This window comes from Pristiophorus japonicus, unplaced genomic scaffold, assembly GCF_044704955.1.
Source record: "Pristiophorus japonicus isolate sPriJap1 unplaced genomic scaffold, sPriJap1.hap1 HAP1_SCAFFOLD_61, whole genome shotgun sequence".
NCBI lineage: Eukaryota > Metazoa > Chordata > Chondrichthyes > Pristiophoridae > Pristiophorus > Pristiophorus japonicus.
In genome coordinates this window covers 4,037,397-4,064,630 of record NW_027254520.1, presented here as the reverse complement: position 1 = coordinate 4,064,630, position 27,234 = coordinate 4,037,397, and the positions used below count along the sequence as shown (strand labels likewise).

Genomic DNA, 27,234 nt, shown 5'->3' with positions numbered 1-27,234 from the left:
CATATATAAATATTGATATATATATTTATATAAACAAAGTCAGTCAGTCAGTCATGTCTTGTCTTGTCTTGATTTGATTTGTATTTGAAAATAAGGGGGAAGGAGCTCATCATGTCACACAGCCCATCCGCAAGCTCTCGCTAAAATCGCTATGTTTCTAACTTATATAATTTGCCTTCTTTCACATGTGGAATAGCAAAATCCCACAGCAGATTCTTCTCCTGTCAGGCAGTCCCCGAATGCGTGTTGAATCAAATCAGCGTGGCTTCAAGTTGCATGTAATGCATTTTTCCTCCCATGACATGAAATGCACAGTAAGATCGCGCAGAACGTTTCCACGCACTCTCTCACTTACACAAACACTCCAACAAACTAAAAATTCTGCACCCTCCAAAGGCAGTTTTTGAAATTTGAAATTTGAAATCCGGGACAGACAGCACATTCCTTTTAAACAGATAGATAATGATCCGATACTGATAGCACACCATTTTGTAGAGACAGAGAATGACCCCGGGCAGACCAGCACATCACCTGAAAATGGATACAGAAACACAATGAACAAAAACAAAGCATTCTGTAAAACTCAGCAGGCCGTGAACATTCTGTGGATGAATTTCCCGGGCTCACGTTCAGTCAGATGATCATTCCGATCTTTTAAGAAAAATGTAAAGTTTACAGATTTTTCCACGAAAATAGCGCCTGGAAAAAAATAGGCAGCGAGGAAGGACAAAAGCGAATGCTTCTGATACAGTGGAGCGTAGGAGTGATTGAATAATAAATGGCACAATGCGAAAAGGCAAAGTGGGTGGTAAGCGGGCAATAAAGTAACAAAGGATGGATCAGAGGAGGTGTTAGTGTGAACAGCAGAACCATTAGCACACAATGGGAGCGGTGCTTATGATCCGATACGTTGAACCGAATGTTGAGGCCAGAACACTATAACATGCCTGGAATGTAGGGTTTGAACGCCTTTTAATCAGACCAGGCAGCTTGGCCACCCCGGATTGATTTCCTGCATGATTTAAATTCGGCAGCCAAGGGACTAAATCCAAAGCCAGCTTCTCACATCTTTTCAGCGCGAGAGAAACAGGACGCAATCATATTCAGGGCAGAGTCTGTTTCAAGTTGAATTTGAGATTGACGTTGAATGTATGCTTATCCCTTTGGAGGTGAGCTCATGCGTGCAGAAAGGAAGATACACTGATCAAGTATTTGCCGGAATCAAACCGGGGTTGACGTTGTCCAATGAGACGCAGAGCCGAGTACATCTGAGAGACATGAACTTTACTCAGTTCGGTGAGTTTCACTTTGCTCCTGTGAATCTCCAGGATTTTTAGACGCTGTGTGAACAACGGAGTGCAATCACACGTTTTAATTTGAAACATGTCAGTTTTCTCACATGTCGACCGGCTGAGAAGTCGTTTTTTGACTAAAAGTTGGCAGGGCTCGTCCGGGATTTGAACCCGGGACCTCTCGCATTTCAATTATTATGATCCCAAAGCGAGAATCATACCCCTAGACCAACGAGCCGCCGACAGTGAAGGACGTAGCTCTCAGTTTCTGACGTTAGTTTGCTATTCGGCCCATTGTGCCTGTGCTGACTCTCAGAGACCGATCTCATGAGTCCCCCTCTCCATCGTCCTGCTGATGTTTTCCCTTTGATGAAGTGATTATTTTTTGTAACATTACTTCACCAACGAGTTGCATCCTTTTCAGTAAAAGGTGAATTTGGCAATGAGGATAAATGTGATTGAATAAAAAAACTAGGGGAAAATGTTTAACACAATAACAACGAAGCTGGGGGCATACTGGATCAGCAGTCCATTGCCTCAACCTGTCAGTCACCTTGTCTCCGATTTACTGCAAAGTCAGACATCCATCCCCTACTTTTTGCTTTCAAACAGAGATAATGTGCACGAAAGTCTACTTCACCGCTTGTTTTGCCCGTGCAACCAGATCGACAGTGATGAAAATGTACCATTAGCTTCTTAAAGCACACAGCCTTCCTTTACTTCAGGTGAGTGACTGTCCGAGCTGGTTGGTTTTGAGGCAGAATCAAAACAAAGAATATAAAATTTCACGCGGCGCGATAGCTGACCGCTGCAGGACTAGAACCTGCAATCTTCTCATAAGATCACAGTTACAATCGAAGTCAGACACCTTATCCTTTAGGCCACGCGGCCGCTATCGGCGGTGCTTAATTTGTTGTTTTTTATATTGAGAGCAAATTTGGGACAAGGGTTGCATCAAGGAGTGGATATCGGAAAACATGAGCATATTTTGAGTAATGAACAGATGCGCTGCGATATGGATGTACACGGACACAGGCAAAGTCAATGTAGCTTGAAACACAAAAGTTTAACAATTCGGTTCTCACAGCTGATAATCACACTCCTTTTTAATTGTACAGGATGATCCGGATAATGAGAAAATACGTTTTAAAGGGGCAATTGATGAACCGGAACTGACAACCATCCCGTTGAAACAGACACCGAATGATCCTGGACAGGAAGCACATCCCTCTTACACAGCTGTAGAATTACCGTTCACGGACAGCAGTTGCCTTTCAGAAGAATAAAGTGGGATTTCCATCATTCCTGAATGCAATTGTGTTGTGCGTGATTGAGCGCGGTTCTCATAAGCACGCGGGACTGGGACGGTTGTTGAAGCCACAGGTGATAGACAAGCAGGAAATAGGGAGGGAAATAAAACCAACCCAGACAAACAGACAATTTAAAACATATATATATTTATCATAATAAGAAAATAAATAAATTTACAATTTTATTGCAAAAAATTGAATTTGATTTGATTGAAATAAATAAAAAATTGTTTCTTAATCTATATATTTTTGATTGAACGAAGTCTGTGCGACTGCATGAAATCCACTGCAAATCAGGGTGTGCAGTCAGTAAATACCCAAACACAGTAAGCCCATGGTGTAAGACAAGCCACGAGGGAAGATGTGGGCAACAAAGCCCATCTTTTAAAGTCGCGAGTGCTTTTCTGCAGAATCAGAGTGAAGCTGCGTGTGCTGTGAAATAGGTCAAATGTAATAGTGCCAATGCAGGCAGAACAGACAAAGCACATTTATTGTGAAAGTTAAAAAGTAGGGAATGTATGTAAATATATGCATATATAAATATTGATACATATATTTACATAAACAAAGCCAGTCAGTCAGTCATGTCTTGTCTTGTCTTGATTTGATTTGTATTTGAAAATAAGGGGGAAGGAGCTCATCATGTCACACAGCCCATCCGTAAGCTCTCGCTAAAATCGCTATGTTTCTAACTTATATAATTTGCCTTCTTTCACATGTGGAATAGCAAAATCCCACAGCAGATTCTTCTCCTGTCAGGCAGTCCCCGAATGCGTGTTGAATCAAATCAGTGTGGCTTCAAGTTGCATGTAATGCATTTTTCCTCCCATGACATGAAATGCACAGTAAGATCGCACAGAACGTTTCCACGCACTCTCTCACTTACACAAACACTCCAAGAAACTAAAAATTCTGCACCCTCCAAAGGCAGTTTTTGAAATTTGAAATTTGAAATCCGGGACAGACAGCACATTCCTTTTAAACAGATAGATAATGATCCGATACTGATAGCACACCATTTTGTAGAGACAGAGAATGACTCCGGGCAGACCAGCACATCACCTTAAAATGGATACAGAAACACAATGAACAAAAACAAAGCATTCTGTAAAACTCTGCAGGCCGTGAACATTCTGTGGATGAATTTCCCGGGCTCACGTTCAGTCGGATGATCATTCCGATCTTTTAAGAAAAATGTAAAGTTTACAGATTTTTCCACGAAAATAGCGCCTGGAAAAAAATAGGCAGCGAGGAAGGACAAAAGGGAATGCTTGTGATACAGTGGAGCGTAGGAGTGATTGAATAATAAATGGCACAATGCGAAAAGGCAAAGTGGGTGGTAAGCGGGCAATAAAGTAACAAAGGAAGGACCAGAGGAGGTGTTAGTGTGAACAGCAGAACCATTAGCAGACAATGGGAGCGGTGCTTATGATCCGATACGTTGAACCGAATGTTGAGGCCAGAACACTATAACATGCCTGGAATGTAGGGTTTGAACGCCTTTTAATCAGACCAGGCAGCTTGGCCACCCCGGATTGATTTCCTGCATGATTTAAATTCGGCAGCCAAGGGACTAAATCCAAAGCCAGCTTCTCACATCTTTTCAGCGCGAGAGAAACAGGACGCAATCATATTCAGGGCAGAGTCTGTTTCAAGTTGAATTTGAGATTGACGTTGAATGTATGCTTATCCCTTTGGAGGTGAGCTCATGCGTGCAGAAAGGAAGATACACTGATCAAGTATTTGCCGGAATCAAACCGGAGTTGACGTTGTCCAATGAGACGCAGAGCCGAGTACATCTGAGAGACATGAACTTTGCTCAGTTCGGTGAGTTTCACTTTGCTTTTGTGAATCTCCAGGATTTTTAGACGCTGTGTGAACAACGGAGTGCAATCACACGTTTTAATTTGAAACATATCAGTTTTCTCACATGTCGACCGGCTGAGAAGTCGTTTTTTGACTAAAAGTTGGCAGGGCTCGTCCGGGATTTGAACCCGGGACTTCTCACATTTCAATTATTATGATCCGAAAGCGAGAATCATACCCCTAGACCAACGAGCCGCCGACAGTGAAGGACGTAGCTCTCAGTTTCTGACATTAGTTTGCTATTCGGCCCATCGTGCCTGTGCTGACTCTCAGAGACCGATCTCATGAGTCCCCCTTTCCATCGTCCTGCTCGTGTTTTCCCTTTGATGAAGTGATTATTTTTTGTGACGTTACTTCACCAACGAGCTGCATCCTTTTCAGTAAAAGGTGAATTTGGCAATGAGGATAAATGTGATTGAATAAAAAAACTAGGGGTAAATGTTTAACACAATAACGACGAAGCTGGGGACATGCGGGATCAGCAGTCCATTGCCTCAACCTGTCAGTCACCTTGTCTCCTATTTACTGCAAAGTCAGACATCCATCCCCTACTTTTTGCTTTCAAACAGAGATAATGTGCACAAAAGTCTACTTCACCGCTTGTTTTGCCCGTGCAACCAGATCGACAGTGATGAAAATGTACCATTAGCTTCTTAAAGCACACAGCCTTCCTTTACTTCAGGTGAGTGACTGTCCGAGATGGTTGGTTTTGAGGCAGAATCCAAACAAAGAATATAAAATTTCACGCGGTGCGATAGCTGACCGCTGCAGGACTAGAACCTGCAATCTTCTCATAAGATCACAGTTACAATCGAAGTCAGACACCTTATCCTTTAGGCCACGCGGCCGCTATCGGCGGTACTTAATTTGTTGTTTTTTATATTGAGAGCAAATTTGGGACAAGGGTTGCATCAAGGAGTGGATATCGGAAAACATGAGCATATTTTGAGTAATGAACAGATGCGCTGCGATATGGATTTACACGGACACAGGCAAAGTCAATGTAGCTTGAAACACAAACGTTTAACAATTCGGTTCTCACAGCTGATAATCACACTCTTTTTTAATTGTACAGGATGATCCGGATAATGAGAAAATACGTTTTAAAGGGGCAATTGATGAACCGGAACTGACAACCATCCCGTTGAAACAGACACCGAATGATCCTGGACAGGAAGCACATCCGTCTTACACAGCTGTAGAATTGCCGTTCACGGACAGCAGTTCCCTTTCAGAAGAATAAAGTGGGATTTCCATCATTCCTGAATGCAATTGTGTTGTGCGTGATTGAGCGCGGTTCTCATGAGCACGCGGGACTGGGACGGTTGTTGAAGCCACAGGTGATAGACAAGCAGGAAAGAGGGAGGGAAATAAAACCAACCCAGACAAACAGACAATTTAAAACATATATATATTTATCACAATAAGACAATAAATAAATTTACAATTTTATTGCAAAAAATTGAATTTGATTTGATTGAAATAAATACAAAATTGTTTCTTAATCTATATATTTTTGATTGAACGAAGTCTGTGCGACTGCATGAAATCCACTGCAAATCAGGGTGTGCAGTCAGTAAATACCCAAACACAGTAAGCCCATGGTGTAAGACAAGCCACAAGGGAAGATGTGGGCAACAAAGGCCATCTTTTAAAGTCGCGATTGCTTTTCTGCAGGATCAGACAGAAGCTGCGTGTGCTGTGAAAGAGGTCAAATGTAATAGAGCCAATGCAGGCAGAACAGAAAAGCACATTTATTGTCAAAGTTAAAAAGTAGGGAATGTATGTAAATATATGCATATATAAATATTGATACATATATTTATATAAACAAAGTCAGTCAGTCAGTCATGTCTTGTCTTGTCTTGATTTGATTTGTATTTGAAAATAAGGGGGAAGGAGCTCATCATGTCACACAGCCCATCCGCAAGCTCTCGCTAAAATCGCTATGTTTCTAACTTATATAATTTGCCTTCTTTCACATGTGGAATAGCAAAATCCCACAGCAGATTCTTCTCCTGTCAGGCAGTCCCCGAATGCGTGTTGAATCAAATCAGTGTGGCTTCAAGTTGCATGTAATGCATTTTTCCTCCCATGACATGAAATGCACAGTAAGATCGCGCAGAACGTTTCCACGCACTCTCTCACTTACACAAACACTCCAACAAACTAAAAATTCTGCACCCTCCAAAGGCAGTTTTTGAAATTTGAAATTTGAAATCCGGGACCGACAGCACATTCCTTTTAAACAGATAGATAATGATCCGATACTGATAGCACACCATTTTGGAGAGACAGAGAATGACCCCAGGCAGACCAGCACATCACCTTAAAAGGGATACAGAAACACAATGAACAAAAACAAAGCATTCTGTAAAACTCAGCAGGCCGTGAACATTCTGTGGATGAATTTCCCGGGCTCACGTTCAGTCAGATGATCATTCCGATCTTTTAAGAAAAATGTAAAGTTTACAGATTTTTCCACGAAAATAGCGCCTGGAAAAAAATAGGCAGCGAGGAAGGACAAAAGGGAATGTTTGTGATACAGTGGAGCGTAGGAGTGATTGAATAATAAATGGCACAATGCGAAAAGGCAAAGTGGGTGGTAAGCGGGCAATAAAGTAACAAAGGATGGATCAGAGGAGGTGTTAGTGTGAACAGCAGAACCATTAGCACACAATGGGAGCGGTGCTTATGATCCGATACGTTGAACCGAATGTTGAGGCCAGAACACTATAACATGCCTGGAATGTAGGGTTTGAACGCCTTTTAATCAGACCAGGCAGCTTGGCCACCCCGGATTGATTTCCTGCATGATTTAAATTCGGCAGCCAAGGGACTAAATCCAAAGCCAGCTTCTCACATCTTTTCAGCGCGAGAGAAACAGGACGCAATCATATTCAGGGCAGAGTCTGTTTCAAGTTGAATTTGAGATTGACGTTGAATGTATGCTTATCCCTTTGGAGGTGAGCTCATGCGTGCAGAAAGGAAGATACACTGATCAAGTATTTGCCGGAATCAAACCGGGGTTTCGGTTGTCCAATGAGACGCAGAGCCGAGTACATCTGAGAGATATGAATTTTACTCAGTTCGGTGAGTTTCACTTTGCTCCTGTGAATCTCCAGGATTTTTAGACGCTGTGTGAACAACGGAGTGCAATCACACGTTTTAATTTGAAACATATCAGTTTTCTCACATGTCGACCGGCTGAGACGTCGTTTTTTGACTAAAAGTTGGCAGGGCTCGTCCGCGATTTGAACCCGGGACCTCTCGCATTTGCAATTATTATAATCCCAAAGCGAGAATCATACCCCTACACCAACGAGCCACCGACAGTGAGAAACGTCGCTCTCAGTTGCTGACGTTAGTTTGCTATTCGGCCCATCGTGCCTGTGCTGACTCTCAGAGACCGATCTCATGAGTCCCCCTCTCCATCGTCCTGCTAATGTTTTCCCTTTGATGAAGTGATTATTTTTTGTGACATTACTTCACCAACGAGTTGCATCCTTTTCAGTAAAAGGTGAATTTGGCAATGAGGATAAATGTGATTGAATAAAAAAACTAGGGGAAAATGTTTAACACAATAACAACGAAGCTGGGGGCATACTGGATCAGCAGTCCATTGCCTCAACCTGTCAGTCACCTTGTCTCCGATTTACTGCAAAGTCAGACATCCATCCCCTACTTTTTGCTTTCAAACAGAGATAATGTGCACGAAAGTCTACTTCACCGCTTGTTTTGCCCGTGCAACCAGATCGACAGTGATGAAAATGTACCATTAGCTTCTTAAAGCACACAGCCTTCCTTTACTTCAGGTGAGTGACTGTCCGAGATGGTTGGTTTTGAGGCAGAATCAAAACAAAGAATATAAAATTTCACGCGGCGCGATAGCTGACCGCTGCAGGACTAGAACCTGCAATCTTCTCATAAGATCACAGTTACAATCGAAGTCAGACACCTTATCCTTTAGGCCACGCGGCCGCTATCGGCGGTACTTAATTTGTTGTTTTTTATATTGAGAGCAAATTTGGGACAAGGGTTGCATCAAGGAGTGGATATCGGAAAACATGAGCATATTTTGAGTAATGAACAGATGCGCTGCGATATGGATGTACACGGACACAGGCAAAGTCAATGTAGCTTGAAACACAAAAGTTTAACAATTCGGTTCTCACAGCTGATAATCACACTCCTTTTTAATTGTACAGGATGATCCGGATAATGAGAAAATACGTTTTAAAGGGGCAATTGATGAACCGGAACTGACAACCATCCCGTTGAAACAGACACCGAATGATCCTGGACAGGAAGCACATCCCTCTTACACAGCTGTAGAATTACCGTTCACGGACAGCAGTTGCCTTTCAGAAGAATAAAGTGGGATTTCCATCATTCCTGAATGCAATTGTGTTGTGCGTGATTGAGCGCGGTTCTCATAAGCACGCGGGACTGGGACGGTTGTTGAAGCCACAGGTGATAGACAAGCAGGAAATAGGGAGGGAAATAAAACCAACCCAGACAAACAGACAATTTAAAACATATATATATTTATCATAATAAGAAAATAAATAAATTTACAATTTTATTGCAAAAAATTGAATTTGATTTGATTGAAATAAATAAAAAATTGTTTCTTAATCGATATATTTTTGATTGAACGAAGTCTGTGCGACTGCATGAAATCCACTGCAAATCAGGGTGTGCAGTCAGTAAATACCCAAACACAGTAAGCCCATGGTGTAAGACAAGCCACGAGGGAAGATGTGGGCAACAAAGCCCATCTTTTAAAGTCGCGAGTGCTTTTCTGCAGAATCAGAGTGAAGCTGCGTGTGCTGTGAAATAGGTCAAATGTAATAGAGCCAATGCAGGCAGAACAGACAAAGCACATTTATTGTGAAAGTTAAAAAGTAGGGAATGTATGTAAATATATGCATATATAAATATTGATACATATATTTACATAAACAAAGCCAGTCAGTCAGTCATGTCTTGTCTTGTCTTGATTTGATTTGTATTTGAAAATAAGGGGGAAGGAGCTCATCATGTCACACAGCCCATCCGCAAGCTCTCGCTAAAATCGCTATGTTTCTAACTTATATAATTTGCCTTCTTTCACATGTGGAATAGCAAAATACTACAGCAGATTCTTCTCCTGTCAGGCAGTCCCCGAATGCGTGTTGAATCAAATCAGTGTGGCTTCAAGTTGCATGTAATGCATTTTTCCTCCCATGACATGAAATGCACAGTAAGATCGCGCAGAACGTTTCCACGCACTCTCTCACTTACACAAACACACCAACAAACTAATCATTCTGCACCCTCCTAAGGCAGTTTTTGTAATTTGAAATTTGAAATCCGGGACAGACAGCACATTCCTTTTAAACAGATAGATAATGATCCGATACTGATAGCACACCATTTTGGTGAGACAGAGAATGACCCCGGGCAGACCAGCATATCACCTTAAAAGGGATACCGAAACACAATGAACAAAAACAAAGCATTCTGTAAAACTCAGCAGGCCGTGAACATTCTGTGGATGCATTCCCCGGGCTCAAGTTCAATCAGATGATCATTCCGATATTTAAAGAAAAATTTAAAGTTTACAGATTTTTCCACGAAAATAGCGCCTGGAAAAAAATAGGTAGCGAGGAAGGACAAAAGGGAATGCTGTGATACAGCGGAGCGTAGGAGTGATTGAATAATAAATGACACAATGCGAAAAGGCAAAGTGGGTGGTAAGCGGGCAATAAAGTAACAACGGATGCACCAGAGGAGGTGTTAGTGTGAACAGCAGAACCATTAGCAGACAATGGGAGCGGTGCTTATGATCCGAATGTTGAGTCCAGAACACTATAACATGCCTGGAATGTAGGTTTTGAACGCCTTTTAATCAGACCAGGCAGCTTGGCCATTTCGGATTGATTTCCTGCACGGTTTAAATTCGACAGCCAAGGGACTAAATCCAAAGCCTGCTTCTCACATCTTTTCAGCGCGAGAGAAACAGGACGCACTCATATTCAGGGCAGAGTCTGTTTCACGTTGAATTTGAGATTGACGTTGAATGTATGCTTATTTCAATGGTGGTGAGCTCATGCGTGCAGAAAGGAAGATACACTGATCAATTATTTGCCGGAATCAAACCGGGGTTTAGATTGTCCAATGAGACGAAGAGCCGAGTACATCTGAGAGACATGAACTTTAATCAGTTCGGTGAGTTTCACTTTGCTCCTGGGACTCTCCAGGATTTTTGGACGCTGTGTGAACAAAGGAGTGCAATCACACGTTTTAATTTGAAACATGTCAGTTTTCTCACATGTCGAACGGCTGAGAAGTCGTTTTTTGACTAAAAGATGGCAGGGCTCGTCCGGGATTTGAACCCGGGACCTCTGGCATTTCAATTATTATAATCACAAAGCGAGAATCATACCCCTAGACCAACGAGCCGCCGACAGTGAGGAACGTAGCTCTCAGTTTCTGACGTTAGTTTGCTATTCGGCCCATCGTGCCTGTGCTGACTATCAGAGACAGATCTCATGAGACCCCTCTCCATCGTCCAGCTAAAGTTTTCCCTTTGAAAAGTGATTATTTTTTGTGACATTACTTCACCAACGAGCTGCATCCTTTTCAGTAAAAGGTGAATTTGGCAATGAGGATAAATGTGATTGAATAAAAAAACTATGTGAAAATGTTTAACACAATAACGACGAAGCTGGGGGCATACTGGATCAGCAGCCCATTGCCTCAACCTGTCAGTCACCTTGTCTACTATTTACTGCAAAGTCAGACATCCATCCCTACTTTTTGCATTCACACAGAAATAATGTGCACGAAAGTCGACTTCACCGCTTGTTTTGCCCGAGCAAGCAGATCGACAGTGATGGAAATGTGCCATTAGCTTCTTAAAGCACACAGCCTTCCTTTACTTCAGGTGAGTGACTGTCCGAGATGGTTGGTTTTGAGGCAGAATCAAAACAAAGAATATAAACTTTCACGCGGCGCGATAGCTGACCGCTGAAGGACAAAACCTGCAATCTTCTGATAAGATCACAGTTACAATCGAAGTCAGACACCTTATCCTTTAGGCCACGCGGCCGCTATCGTCGGTACATAATTTGTTGTTTTTTATATTGAGAGCAAATTTGGGACAAGGGTCACATCAAGGAGTGGATATCGGAAAACATAGGCATATTTTGAGTAATGAACAGATGCGCTGCGATATGAATGTAAACGGACACAGGCAAAGTCAATGTAGCTTGAAACACAACAGTTTAACAATTCGGTTCTCACAGCTGATAATCACACTCCTTTTTAAATGTACAGGATGATCCGGATAATGAGAAAATACGTTTTTAAGGGGCAATTGATGAACCGGAACTGACAACCATCCCGTTGAAACAGACACCGAATGATCCTGGACAGGAAGCACATCCCTCTTACACAGCTGTAGAATTGCCCTTCACGGACAGCAGTTGCCTTTCAGAAGAATAAAGTGGGATTTCTATCATTCCTGAATGCAATTGTGTTGTGCGTGATTGAGCGCGGTTCTCATGAGCACGCGGGACTGGGACGGTTGTTGAAGCCACAGGTGACAGACAAGCAGGAAAGAGGGAGGGAAATAAAACCAACCCAGTCAAACAGACAATTTAAAACATATATATATTTATCATGATAAGAAAATAAATAAATTTACAATTTTATTGCAAAAAGTTTAATTTGATTTGATTGAAATAAATAAATAATTGTTTCTTAATCTATATATTTTTGATTGAACGAAGTCTGTGCGACTGCATGAAATCCACTGGAAATCAGGGTGTGCAGTCAGTAAATACCCAAACACAGTAAGCCCATGGTGTAAGACAAGCCACGAGGGAAGATGTGGGCTACAAAGCCCATCTTTTAAAGTCGCGAGTGCTTTTCTGCAGGATCAGAGTGAAGCTGCGTGTGCTGTGAAATAGGTCAAATCTAATAGAGCCAATGCAGGCAGAACAGAAAAAGCACATTTATTGTGAAAGTTAAAAAGTAGGAAATGTATGTAAATATATGCATATATAAATATTGATACATATATTTATATAAACAAAGTCAGTCAGTCAGTCATGTCTTGTCTTGTCTTGATTTGATTTGTATTTGAAAATAAGGGGGAAGGAGCTCATCATGTCACACAGCCCATCCGCAAGCTCTCGCTAAAATCGCTATGTTTCTAACTTATATAATTTGCCTTCTTTCACATGTGAAATAGCAAAATCCCACAGCAGATTCTTCTCCTGTCAGGCAGTCCCCGAATGCGTGTTGAATCAATTCAGTGTAGCTTCAAGTTGCATGTAATGCATTTTTCCTCCCATGACATGAAATGCACAGTAAGATCGCGCAGAACATTTCCACGCACTCTCTCACTTACACACACACTCCAACAAACTAAAAATTCTGCACCCTCCAAAGGCAGTTTTTGAAATTTGAAATTTGAAATCCGGGACAGACAGCACATTCCTTTTAAACAGATAGATAATGATCCGATACTGATAGCACACCATTTTGGAGAGACAGAGAATGACCCCGGGCAGACCAGCACATCACCTTAAAATGGATACAGAAACACAATGAACAAAAACAAAGCATTCTGTAAAACTCAGCAGGCCGTGAACATTCTGTGGATGAATTTCCCGGGCTCACGTTCAGTCAGATGATCATTCCGATCTTTTAAGAAAAATGTAAAGTTTACAGATTTTTCCACGAAAATAGCGCCTGGAAAAAAATAGGCAGCGAGGAAGGACAAAAGGGAATGCTTGTGATACAGTGGAGCGTAGGAGTGATTGAATAATAAATGGCACAATGCGAAAAGGCAAAGTGGGTGGTAAGCGGGCAATAAAGTAACAAAGGATGGACCAGAGGAGGTGTTAGTGTGAACAGCAGAACCATTAGCACACAATGGGAGCGGTGCTTATGATCCGATACGTTGAACCGAATGTTGAGGCCAGAACACTATAACATGCCTGGAATGTAGGGTTTGAACGCCTTTTAATCAGACCAGGCAGCTTGGTCACCCCGGATTGATTTCCTGCATGATTTAAATTCGGCAGCCAAGGGACTAAATCCAAAGCCAGCTTCTCACATCTTTTCAGCGCGAGAGAAACAGTACGCAATCATATTCAGGGCAGAGTCTGTTTCAAGTTGAATTTGAGATTGACGTTGAATGTATGCTTATCCCTTTGGAGGTGAGCTCATGCGTGCAGAAAGGAAGATACACTGTTCAAGTATTTGCCGGAATCAAACCGGGGTTGACGTTGTCCAATGAGACGCAGAGCCGAGTACATCTGAGAGACATGAACTTTACTCAGTTCGGTGAGTTTCACTTTGCTCCTGTGAATCTCCAGGATTTTTAGACGCTGTGTGAACAACGGAGTGCAATCACACGTTTTAATTTGAAACATGTCAGTTTTCTCACATGTCGACCGGCTGAGAAGTCGTTTTTTGACTAAAAGTTGGCAGGGCTCGTCCGGGATTTGAACCCGAGACCTCTCGCATTTCAATTATTATGATCCCAAAGCGAGAATCATACCCCTAGACCAACGAGCCGCCGACAGTGAAGGACGTAGCTCTCAGTTTCTGACGTTAGTTTGCTATTCGGCCAATCGTGCCTGTGCTGACTCTCAGAGACCGATCTCATGAGTCCCCCTTTCCATCGTCCTGCTCGTGTTTTCCCTTTGATGAAGTGATTATTTTTTGTGACATTACTTCACCAACGAGCTGCATCCTTTTCAGTAAAAGGTGAATTTGGCAATGAGGATAAATGTGATTGAATAAAAAAACGAGGGGAAAGCGTTTAACACAATAACGACGAAGCTGGGGGCATACTGGATCAGCAGTCCATTGCCTCAACCTGTCAGTCACCTTTTCTCCTATCTACTGCAAAGTCAGACATCCATCCCCTATTTTTGCATTCAAACAGAAATAATGTGCACGAAAGTCTACTTCACCGCTTGTTTTGCCCGTGCAACCAGATCGACAGTGATGAAAATATGCCATTAGCCCTTCTTAAAGCACACAGCCTTCCTTTACTTCAGGTGAGTGACTGTCCGAGATGGTTGGTTTTGAGGCAGAATCAAAACAAAGAATATAAAATTTCACGCGGCGCGATAGCTGACCGCTGCAGGACTAGAACCTGCAATCTTCTCATAAGATCACAGTTACAATCGAAGTCAGACACCTTATCCTTTAGGCCACGCGGCCGCTATCGTCGGTGCATAATTTGTTGTTTTTTATATTGAGAGCAAATTTGGGACAAGGGTTGCATCAAGGAGTGGATATCGGAAAACATGAGCATATTTTGAGTAATGAACAGATGCGCTGCGATATGGATGTACACGGACACAGGCAAAGTCAATATAGCTTGAAACACAACAGTTTAACAATTCGGTTCTCACAGCTGATAATCACACTCCTTTTTAAATGTACAGGATGATCCGGATAATGAGAAAATACGTTTTAAAGGGGCAATTGATGAACCGGAACTGACAACCATCCCGTTGAAACAGATACCGAATGATCCTGGACAGGAAGCACATCCATCTTACACAGCTGTAGAATTGCCCTTCACGGACAGCAGTTGCCTTTCAGAAGAATAAAGTGGGATTTCTATCATTCCTGAATGCAATTGTGTTGTGCGTGATTGAGCGCGGTTCTCATGAGCGCGCGGGACTGGGACGGTTGTTGAAGCCACAGGTGACAGACAAGCAGGAAAGAGGGAGGGAAATAAAACCAACCCAGTCAAACAGACAATTTAAAACATATATATATTTATCATGATAAGAAAATAAATAAATTTACAATTTTATTGCAAAAAATTTAATTTGATTTGATTGAAATAAATAAATAATTGTTTCTTAATCTATATATTTTTGATTGAACGAAGTCTGTGCGACTGCATGAAATCCACTGGAAATCAGGGTGTGCAGTCAGTAAATACCCAAACACAGTGAACACATGGTGTAAGACAAGCCACGAGGGAAGATGTGGACAACAAAGCCCATCTTTTAAAGTCGCGAGTGCTTTTCTGCAGGATCAGAGTGAAGCTGCGTGTGCTGTGAAATAGGTCAAATGTAATAGAGCCAATGCAGGCAGAACAGAAAAAGCACATTTATTGTGAAAGTTAAAAAGTAGGGAATGTATGTAAATATATGCATATATAAATATTGATATATATATTTATATAAACAAAGTCAGTCAGTCAGTCATGTCTTGTCTTGTCTTGATTTGATTTGTATTTGAAAATAAGGGGGAAGGAGCTCATCATGTCACACAGCCCATCCGCAAGCTCTCGCTAAAATCGCTATGTTTCTAACTTATATAATTTGCCTTCTTTCACATGTGGAATAGCAAAATCCCACAGCAGATTCTTCTCCTGTCAGGCAGTCCCCGAATGCGTGTTGAATCAAATCAGTGTGGCTTCAAGTTGCATGTAATGCATTTTTCCTCCCATGACATGAAATGCACAGTAAGATCGCGCAGAACGTTTCCACGCACTCTCTCACTTACACAAACACTCCAAGAAACTAAAAATTCTGCACCCTCCAAAGGCAGTTTTTGAAATTTGAAATTTGAAATCCGGGACAGACAGCACATTCCTTTTAAACAGATAGATAATGATCCGATACTGATAGCACACCATTTTGTAGAGACAGAGAATGACTCCGGGCAGACCAGCACATCACCTTAAAATGGATACAGAAACACAATGAACAAAAACAAAGCATTCTGTAAAACTCTGCAGGCCGTGAACATTCTGTGGATGAATTTCCCGGGCTCACGTTCAGTCAGATGATCATTCCGATCTTTTAAGAAAAATGTAAAGTTTACAGATTTTTCCACGAAAATAGCGCCTGGAAAAAAATAGGCAGCGAGGAAGGACAAAAGGGAATGCTTGTGATACAGTGGAGCGTAGGAGTGATTGAATAATAAATGGCACAATGCGAAAAGGCAAAGTGGGTGGTAAGCGGGCAATAAAGTAACAAAGGAAGGACCAGAGGAGGTGTTAGTGTGAACAGCAGAACCATTAGCAGACAATGGGAGCGGTGCTTATGATCCGATACGTTGAACCGAATGTTGAGGCCAGAACACTATAACATGCCTGGAATGTAGGGTTTGAACGCCTTTTAATCAGACCAGGCAGCTTGGCCACCCCGGATTGATTTCCTGCATGATTTAAATTCGGCAGCCAAGGGACTAAATCCAAAGCCAGCTTCTCACATCTTTTCAGCGCGAGAGAAACAGGACGCAATCATATTCAGGGCATAGTCTGTTTCAAGTTGAATTTGAGATTGACGTTGAATGTATGCTTATCCCTTTGGAGGTGAGCTCATGCGTGCAGAAAGGAAGATACACTGATCAAGTATTTGCCGGAATCAAACCGGGGTTGACGTTGTCCAATGAGACGCAGAGCCGAGTACATCTGAGAGACATGAACTTTGCTCAGTTCGGTGAGTTTCACTTTGCTCCTGTGAATCTCCAGGATTTTTAGACGCTGTGTGAACAACGGAGTGCAATCACACGTTTTAATTTGAAACATATCAGTTTTCTCACATGTCGACCGGCTGAGAAGTCGTTTTTTGACTAAAAGTTGGCAGGGCTCGTCCGGGATTTGAACCCGGGACCTCTCGCATTTCAATTATTATGATCCCAAAGCGAGAATCATACCCCTAGACCAACGAGCCGCCGACAGTGAAGGACGTAGCTCTCAGTTTCTGACGTTAGTTTGCTATTCGGCCCATCGTGCCTGTGCTGACTCTCAGAGACCGATCTCATGAGTCCCCCTTTCCATCGTCCTGCTCGTGTTTTCCCTTTGATGAAGTGATTATTTTTTGTGACATTACTTCACCAACGAGCTGCATCCTTTTCAGTAAAAGTTGAATTTGGCAATGAGGATAAATGTGATTGAATAAAAAAACTAGGGGAAAATGTTTAACACAATAACGACGAAGCTGGGGGCATGCGGGATCAGCAGTCCATTGCCTCAACCTGTCAGTCACCTTGTCTCCTATTTACTGCAAAGTCAGACATCCATCCCCTACTTTTTGCTTTCAAACAGAGATAATGTGCACGAAAGTCTACTTCACCGCTTGTTTTGCCCGTGCAACCAGATCGACAGTGATGAAAATGTACCATTAGCTTCTTAAAGCACACAGCCTTCCTTTACTTCAGGTGAGTGACTGTCCGAGATGGTTGGTTTTGAGGCAGAATCCAAACAAAGAATATAAAATTTCACGCGGCGCGATAGCTGACCGCTGCAGGACTAGAACCTGCAATCTTCTCATAAGATCACAGTTACAATCGAAGTCAGATACCTTATCCTTTAGGCCACGCGGCCGCTATCGGCGGTACTTAATTTGTTGTTTTTTATATTGAGAGCAAATTTGGGACAAGGGTTGCATCAAGGAGTGGATATCGGAAAACATGAGCATATTTTGAGTAATGAACAGATGCGCTGCGATATGGATGTACACGGACACAGGCAAAGTCAATGTAGCTTGAAACACAAACGTTTAACAATTCGGTTCTCACAGCTGATAATCACACTCTTTTTTAATTGTACAGGATGATCCGGATAATGAGAAAATACGTTTTAAAGGGGCAATTGATGAACCGGAACTGACAACCATCCCGTTGAAACAGACATCGAATGATCCTGGACAGGAAGCACATCCGTCTTACACAGCTGTAGAATTGCCGTTCACGGACAGCAGTTGCCTTTCAGAAGAATAAAGTGGGATTTCCATCATTCCTGAATGCAATTGTGTTGTGCGTGATTGAGCGCGGTTCTCATGAGCACGCGGGACTGGGACGGTTGTTGAAGCCACAGGTGATAGACAAGCAGGAAAGAGGGAGGGAAATAAAACCAACCCAGACAAACAGACAATTTAAAACATATATATATTTATCACAATAAGACAATAAATAAATTTACAATTTTATTGCAAAAAATTGAATTTGATTTGATTGAAATAAATACAAAATTGTTTCTTAATCTATATATTTTTGATTGAACGAAGTCTGTGCGACTGCATGAAATCCACTGCAAATCAGGGTGTGCAGTCAGTAAATACCCAAACACAGTAAGCCCATGGTGTAAGACAAGCCACAAGGGAAGATGTGGGCAACAAAGGCCATCTTTTAAAGTCGCGATTGCTTTTCTGCAGGATCAGACAGAAGCTGCGTGTGCTGTGAAAGAGGTCAAATGTAATAGAGCCAATGCAGGCAGAACAGAAAAGCACATTTATTGTCAAAGTTAAAAAGTAGGGAATGTATGTAAATATATGCATATATAAATATTGATACATATATTTATATAAACAAAGTCAGTCAGTCAGTCATGTCTTGTCTTGTCTTGATTTGATTTGTATTTGAAAATAAGGGGGAAGGAGCTCATCATGTCACACAGCCCATCCGCAAGCTCTCGCTAAAATCGCTATGTTTCTAACTTATATAATTTGCCTTCTTTCACATGTGGAATAGCAAAATCCCACAGCAGATTCTTCTCCTGTCAGGCAGTCCCCGAATGCGTGTTGAATCAAATCAGTGTGGCTTCAAGTTGCATGTAATGCATTTTTCCTCCCATGACATGAAATGCACAGTAAGATCGCGCAGAACGTTTCCACGCACTCTCTCACTTACACAAACACTCCAACAAACTAAAAATTCTGCACCCTCCAAAGGCAGTTTTTGAAATTTGAAATTTGAAATCCGGGACCGACAGCACATTCCTTTTAAACAGATAGATAATGATCCGATACTGATAGCACACCATTTTGGAGAGACAGAGAATGACCCCAGGCAGACCAGCACATCACCTTAAAAGGGATACAGAAACACAATGAACAAAAACAAAGCATTCTGTAAAACTCAGCAGGCCGTGAACATTCTGTGGATGAATTTCCCGGGCTCACGTTCAGTCAGATGATCATTCCGATCTTTTAAGAAAAATGTAAAGTTTACAGATTTTTCCACGAAAATAGCGCCTGGAAAAAAATAGGCAGCGAGGAAGGACAAAAGGGAATGTTTGTGATACAGTGGAGCGTAGGAGTGATTGAATAATAAATGGCACAATGCGAAAAGGCAAAGTGGGTGGTAAGCGGGCAATAAAGTAACAAAGGATGGACCAGAGGAGGTGTTAGTGTGAACAGCAGAACCATTATCAGACAATGGGAGCGGTGCTTATGATCCGATACGTTGAACCGAATGTTGAGGCCAGAACACTATAACATGCCTGGAATGTAGGGTTTGAACGGCTTTTAATCAGACCAGGCAGCTTGGCCACCCCGGATTGATTTCCTGCATGATTTAAATTCGGCAGCCAAGGGACCAAATCCAAAGCCAGCTTCTCACATCTTTTCAGCGCGAGAGAAACAGGACGCAATCATATTCAGGGCAGAGTCTGTTTCAAGTTGAATTTGAGATTGACGTTGTAGTATGCTTATCCCTTTGGAGGTGAGCTCATGCGTGCAGAAAGGAAGATACACTGATCAAGTATTTGTCGGAATCAAACCGGGGTTGACGTTGTCCAATGAGACGCAGAGCCGAGTACATCTGAGAGACATGAACTTTACTCAGTTCGGTGAGTTTCACTTTGCTCCTGTGAATCTCCAGGATTTTTAGACGCTGTGTGAACAACGGAGTGCAATCACACGTTTTAATTTGAAACATGTCAGTTTTCTCACATGTCGACCGGCTGAGAAGTCGTTTTTTGACTAAAAGTTGGCAGGGCTCGTCCGGGATTTGAACCTGGGACCTCTCGCATTTCAATTATTATGATCCCAAAGCGAGAATCATACCCCTAGACCAACGAGCCGCCGACAGTGAAGGACGTAGCTCTCAGTTTCTGACGTTAGTTTGCTATTCGGCCAATCGTGCCTGTGCTGACTCTCAGAGACCGATCTCATGAGTCCCCCTTTCCATCGTCCTGCTCGTGTTTTCCCTTTGATGAAGTGATTATTTTTTGTGACATTACTTCACCAACGAGCTGCATCCTTTTCAGTAAAAGGTGAATTTGGCAATGAGGATAAATGTGATTGAATAAAAAAACGAGGGGAAAGCGTTTAACACAATAACGACGAAGCTGGGGGCATACTGGATCAGCAGTCCATTGCCTCAACCTGTCAGTCACCTTTTCTCCTATCTACTGCAAAGTCAGACATCCATCCCCTATTTTTGCATTCAAACAGAAATAATGTGCACGAAAGTCTACTTCACCGCTTGTTTTGCCCGTGCAACCAGATCGACAGTGATGAAAATATGCCATTAGCTTCTTAAAGCACACAGCCTTCCTTTACTTCAGGTGAGTGACTGTCCGAGATGGTTGGTTTTGAGGCAGAATCAAAACAAAGAATATAAAATTTCACGCGGCGCGATAGCTGACCGCTGCAGGACTAGAACCTGCAATCTTCTCATAAGATCACAGTTACAATCGAAGTCAGACACCTTATCCTTTAGGCCACGCGGCCGCTATCGTCGGTGTATAATTTGTTGTTTTTTATATTGAGAGCAAATTTGGGACAAGGGTTGCATCAAGGAGTGGATATCGGAAAACATGAGCATATTTTGAGTAATGAACAGATGCGCTGCGATATGGATGTACACGGACACAGGCAAAGTCAATATAGCTTGAAACACAACAGTTTAACAATTCGGTTCTCACAGCTGATAATCACACTCCTTTTTAAATGTACAGGATGATCCGGATAATGAGAAAATACGTTTTAAAGGGGCAATTGATGAACCGGAACTGACAACCATCCCGTTGAAACAGATACCGAATGATCCTGGACAGGAAGCACATCCATCTTACACAGCTGTAGAATTGCCCTTCACGGACAGCAGTTGCCTTTCAGAAGAATAAAGTGGGATTTCTATCATTCCTGAATGCAATTGTGTTGTGCGTGATTGAGCGCGGTTCTCATGAGCGCGCGGGACTGGGACGGTTGTTGAAGCCACAGGTGACAGACAAGCAGGAAAGAGGGAGGGAAATAAAACCAACCCAGTCAAACAGACAATTTAAAACATATATATATTTATCATGATAAGAAAATAAATAAATTTACAATTTTATTGCAAAAAATTTAATTTGATTTGATTGAAATAAATAAATAATTGTTTCTTAATCTATATATTTTTGATTGAACGAAGTCTGTGCGACTGCATGAAATCCACTGGAAATCAGGGTGTGCAGTCAGTAAATACCCAAACACAGTGAACACATGGTGTAAGACAAGCCACGAGGGAAGATGTGGACAACAAAGCCCATCTTTTAAAGTCGCGAGTGCTTTTCTGCAGGATCAGAGTGAAGCTGCGTGTGCTGTGAAATAGGTCAAATGTAATAGAGCCAATGCAGGCAGAACAGAAAAAGCACATTTATTGTGAAAGTTAAAAAGTAGGGAATGTATGTAAATATATGCATATATAAATATTGATATATATATTTATATAAACAAAGTCAGTCAGTCAGTCATGTCTTGTCTTGTCTTGATTTGATTTGTATTTGAAAATAAGGGGGAAGGAGCTCATCATGTCACACAGCCCATCCGCAAGCTCTCGCTAAAATCGCTATGTTTCTAACTTATATAATTTGCCTTCTTTCACATGTGGAATAGCAAAATCCCACAGCAGATTCTTCTCCTGTCAGGCAGTCCCCGAATGCGTGTTGAATCAAATCAGTGTGGCTTCAAGTTGCATGTAATGCATTTTTCCTCCCATGACATGAAATGCACAGTAAGATCGCGCAGAACGTTTCCACGCACTCTCTCACTTACACAAACACTCCAACAAACTAAAAATTCTGCACCCTCCAAAGGCAGTTTTTGAAATTTGAAATTTGAAATCCGGGACAGACAGCACATTCCTTTTAAACAGATAGATAATGATCCGATACTGATAGCACACCATTTTGTAGAGACAGAGAATGACCCCGGGCAGACCAGCACATCACCTGAAAATGGATACAGAAACACAATGAACAAAAACAAAGCATTCTGTAAAACTCAGCAGGCCGTGAACATTCTGTGGATGAATTTCCCGGGCTCACGTTCAGTCAGATGATCATTCCGATCTTTTAAGAAAAATGTAAAGTTTACAGATTTTTCCACGAAAATAGCGCCTGGAAAAAAATAGGCAGCGAGGAAGGACAAAAGCGAATGCTTCTGATACAGTGGAGCGTAGGAGTGATTGAATAATAAATGGCACAATGCGAAAAGGCAAAGTGGGTGGTAAGCGGGCAATAAAGTAACAAAGGATGGATCAGAGGAGGTGTTAGTGTGAACAGCAGAACCATTAGCACACAATGGGAGCGGTGCTTATGATCCGATACGTTGAACCGAATGTTGAGGCCAGAACACTATAACATGCCTGGAATGTAGGGTTTGAACGCCTTTTAATCAGACCAGGCAGCTTGGCCACCCCGGATTGATTTCCTGCATGATTTAAATTCGGCAGCCAAGGGACTAAATCCAAAGCCAGCTTCTCACATCTTTTCAGCGCGAGAGAAACAGGACGCAATCATATTCAGGGCAGAGTCTGTTTCAAGTTGAATTTGAGATTGACGTTGAATGTATGCTTATCCCTTTGGAGGTGAGCTCATGCGTGCAGAAAGGAAGATACACTGATCAAGTATTTGCCGGAATCAAACCGGGGTTTCGGTTGTCCAATGAGACGCAGAGCCGAGTACATCTGAGAGATATGAATTTTACTCAGTTCGGTGAGTTTCACTTTGCTCCTGTGAATCTCCAGGATTTTTAGACGCTGTGTGAACAACGGAGTGCAATCACACGTTTTAATTTGAAACATATCAGTTTTCTCACATGTCGACCGGCTGAGAAGTCGTTTTTTGACTAAAAGTTGGCAGGGCTCGTCCGCGATTTGAACCCGGGACCTCTCGCATTTGCAATTATTATAATCCCAAAGCGAGAATCATACCCCTACACCAACGAGCCACCGACAGTGAGAAACGTCGCTCTCAGTTGCTGACGTTAGTTTGCTATTCGGCCCATCGTGCCTGTGCTGACTCTCAGAGACCGATCTCATGAGTCCCCCTCTCCATCGTCCTGCTAATGTTTTCCCTTTGATGAAGTGATTATTTTTTGTGACATTACTTCACCAACGAGTTGCATCCTTTTCAGTAAATGGTGAATTTGGCAATGAGGATAAATGTGATTGAATAAAAAAACTAGGGGAAAATGTTTAACACAATAACAACGAAGCTGGGGGCATACTGGATCAGCAGTCCATTGCCTCAACCTGTCAGTCACCTTGTCTCCGATTTACTGCAAAGTCAGACATCCATCCCCTACTTTTTGCTTTCAAACAGAGATAATGTGCACGAAAGTCTACTTCACCGCTTGTTTTGCCCGTGCAACCAGATCGACAGTGATGAAAATGTACCATTAGCTTCTTAAAGCACACAGCCTTCCTTTACTTCAGGTGAGTGACTGTCCGAGATGGTTGGTTTTGAGGCAGAATCAAAACAAAGAATATAAAATTTCACGCGGCGCGATAGCTGACCGCTGCAGGACTAGAACCTGCAATCTTCTCATAAGATCACAGTTACAATCGAAGTCAGACACCTTATCCTTTAGGCCACGCGGCCGCTATCGGCGGTACTTAATTTGTTGTTTTTTATATTGAGAGCAAATTTGGGACAAGGGTTGCATCAAGGAGTGGATATCGGAAAACATGAGCATATTTTGAGTAATGAACAGATGCGCTGCGATATGGATGTACACGGACACAGGCAAAGTCAATGTAGCTTGAAACACAAACGTTTAACAATTCGGTTCTCACAGCTGATAATCACACTCTTTTTTAATTGTACAGGATGATCCGGATAATGAGAAAATACGTTTTAAAGGGGCAATTGATGAACCGGAACTGACAACCATCCCGTTGAAACAGACATCGAATGATCCTGGACAGGAAGCACATCCGTCTTACACAGCTGTAGAATTGCCGTTCACGGACAGCAGTTGCCTTTCAGAAGAATAAAGTGGGATTTCCATCATTCCTGAATGCAATTGTGTTGTGCGTGATTGAGCGCGGTTCTCATGAGCACGCGGGACTGGGACGGTTGTGGAAGCCACAGGTGATAGACAAGCAGGAAAGAGGGAGGGAAATAAAACCAACCCAGACAAACAGACAATTTAAAACATATATATATTTATCACAATAAGACAATAAATAAATTTACAATTTTATTGCAAAAAATTGAATTTGATTTGATTGAAATAAATACAAAATTGTTTCTTAATCTATATATTTTTGATTGAACGAAGTCTGTGCGACTGCATGAAATCCACTGCAAATCAGGGTGTGCAGTCAGTAAATACCCAAACACAGTAAGCCCATGGTGTAAGACAAGCCACAAGGGAAGATGTGGGCAACAAAGGACATCTTTTAAAGTCGCGATTGCTTTTCTGCAGGATCAGACAGAAGCTGCGTGTGCTGTGAAAGAGGTCAAATTTAATAGAGCCAATGCAGGCAGAACAGAAAAGCACATTTATTGTCAAAGTTAAAAAGTAGGGAATGTATGTAAATATATGCATATATAAATATTGATACATATATTTATATAAACAAAGTCAGTCAGTCAGTCATGTCTTGTCTTGTCTTGATTTGATTTGTATTTGAAAATAAGGGGGAAGGAGCTCATCATGTCACACAGCCCATCCGCAAGCTCTCGCTAAAATCGCTATGTTTCTAACTTATATAATTTGCCTTCTTTCACATGTGGAATAGCAAAATCCCACAGCAGATTCTTCTCCTGTCAGGCAGTCCCCGAATGCGTGTTGAATCAAATCAGTGTGGCTTCAAGTTGCATGTAATGCATTTTTCCTCCCATGACATGAAATGCACAGTAAGATCGCGCAGAACGTTTCCACGCACTCTCTCACTTACACACACACTCCAACAAACTAAAAATTCTGCACCCTCCAAAGGCAGTTTTTGAAATTTGAAATTTGAAATCCGGGACCGACAGCACATTCCTTTTAAACAGATAGATAAGGATCCGATACTGATAGCACACCATTTTGGAGAGACAGAGAATGACCCCAGGCAGACCAGCACATCACCTTAAAAGGGATACAGAAACACAATGAACAAAAACAAAGCATTCTGTAAAACTCAGCAGGCCGTGAACATTCTGTGGATGAATTTCCCGGGCTCACGTTCAGTCAGATGATCATTCCGATCTTTTAAGAAAAATGTAAAGTTTACAGATTTTTCCACGAAAATAGCGCCTGGAAAAAAATAGGCAGCGAGGAAGGACAAAAGGGAATGTTTGTGATACAGTGGAGCGTAGGAGTGATTGAATAATAAATGGCACAATGCGAAAAGGCAAAGTGGGTGGTAAGCGGGCAATAAAGTAACAAAGGATGGACCAGAGGAGGTGTTAGTGTGAACAGCAGAACCATTAGCAGACAATGGGAGCGGTGCTTATGATCCGATACGTTGAACCGAATGTTGAGGCCAGAACACTATAACATGCCTGGAATGTAGGGTTTGAACGGCTTTTAATCAGACCAGGCAGCTTGGCCACCCCGGATTGATTTCCTGCATGATTTAAATTCGGCAGCCAAGGGACCAAATCCAAAGCCAGCTTCTCACATCTTTTCAGCGCGAGAGAAACAGGACGCAATCATATTCAGGGCAGAGTCTGTTTCAAGTTGAATTTGAGATTGACGTTGAATGTATGCTTATCCCTTTGGAGGTGAGCTCATGCGCGCAGAAAGGAAGATACACTGATCAAGTATTTGCCGGAATCAAACCGGGGTTGACGTTGTCCAATGAGACGCAGAGCCGAGTACATCTGAGAGACATGAACTTTACTCAGTTCGGTGAGTTTCACTTTGCTCCTGTGAATCTCCAGGATTTTTAGACGCTGTGTGAACAACGGAGTGCAATCACACGTTTTAATTTGAAACATGTCAGTTTTCTCACATGTCGACCGGCTGAGAAGTCGTTTTTTGACTAAAAGTTGGCAGGGCTCGTCCGGGATTTGAACCTGGGACCTCTCGCATTTCAATTATTATGATCCCAAAGCGAGAATCATACCCCTAGACCAACGAGCCGCCGACAGTGAAGGACGTAGCTCTCAGTTTCTGACGTTAGTTTGCTATTCGGCCCATCGTGCCTGTGCTGACTCTCAGAGACCGATCTCATGAGTCCCCCTTTCCATCGTCCTGCTCGTGTTTTCCCTTTGATGAAGTGATTATTTTTTGTGACATTACTTCACCAACGAGCTGCATCCTTTTCAGTAAAAGGTGAATTTGGCAATGAGGATAAATGTGATTGAATAAAAAAACGAGGGGAAAGTGTTTAACACAATAACGACGAAGGTGGGGGCATACTGGATCAGCAGTCCATTGCCTCAACCTGTCAGTCACCTTGTCTCCTATCTACTGCAAAGTTAGACATCCATCCCCTATTTTTGCATTCAAACAGAAATAATGTGCACGAAAGTCTACTTCACCGCTTGTTTTGCCCGTGCAACCAGATCGACAGTGATGAAAATGTACCATTAGCTTCTTAAAGCACACAGCCTTCCTTTACTTCAGGTGAGTGACTGTCCGAGATGGTTGGTTTTGAGGCAGAATCAAAACAAAGAATATAAAATTTCACGCGGCGCGATAGCTGACCGCTGCAGGACTAGAACCTGCAATCTTCTCATAAGATCACAGTTACAATCGAAGTCAGACACCTTATCCTTTAGGCCACGCGGCCGCTATCGT

General features: G+C 42.2%; 3 non-coding genes across 3 annotated transcripts; all 3 read right to left on the bottom strand.

Moving 5' to 3' along the window:
• Window positions 1-1,442: 1,442 nt before the first annotated feature.
• On the bottom strand, window positions 1,443-1,530 carry trnap-ugg (transfer RNA proline (anticodon UGG)). The gene is given in 2 exon segments: window positions 1,443-1,478; window positions 1,495-1,530. It is a non-coding gene; the product is annotated as a tRNA-Pro (tRNA).
• Window positions 1,531-13,956: 12,426 nt separating this feature from the next.
• Window positions 13,957-14,044, bottom strand: trnap-ugg (transfer RNA proline (anticodon UGG)). The gene is given in 2 exon segments: window positions 13,957-13,992; window positions 14,009-14,044. It is a non-coding gene; the product is annotated as a tRNA-Pro (tRNA).
• A 3,046-nt stretch (window positions 14,045-17,090) lies between these two features.
• Window positions 17,091-17,178, bottom strand: trnap-ugg (transfer RNA proline (anticodon UGG)). Its single transcript is given in 2 exon segments — window positions 17,091-17,126; window positions 17,143-17,178. It is a non-coding gene; the product is annotated as a tRNA-Pro (tRNA).
• Window positions 17,179-27,234: the final 10,056 nt, after the last annotated feature.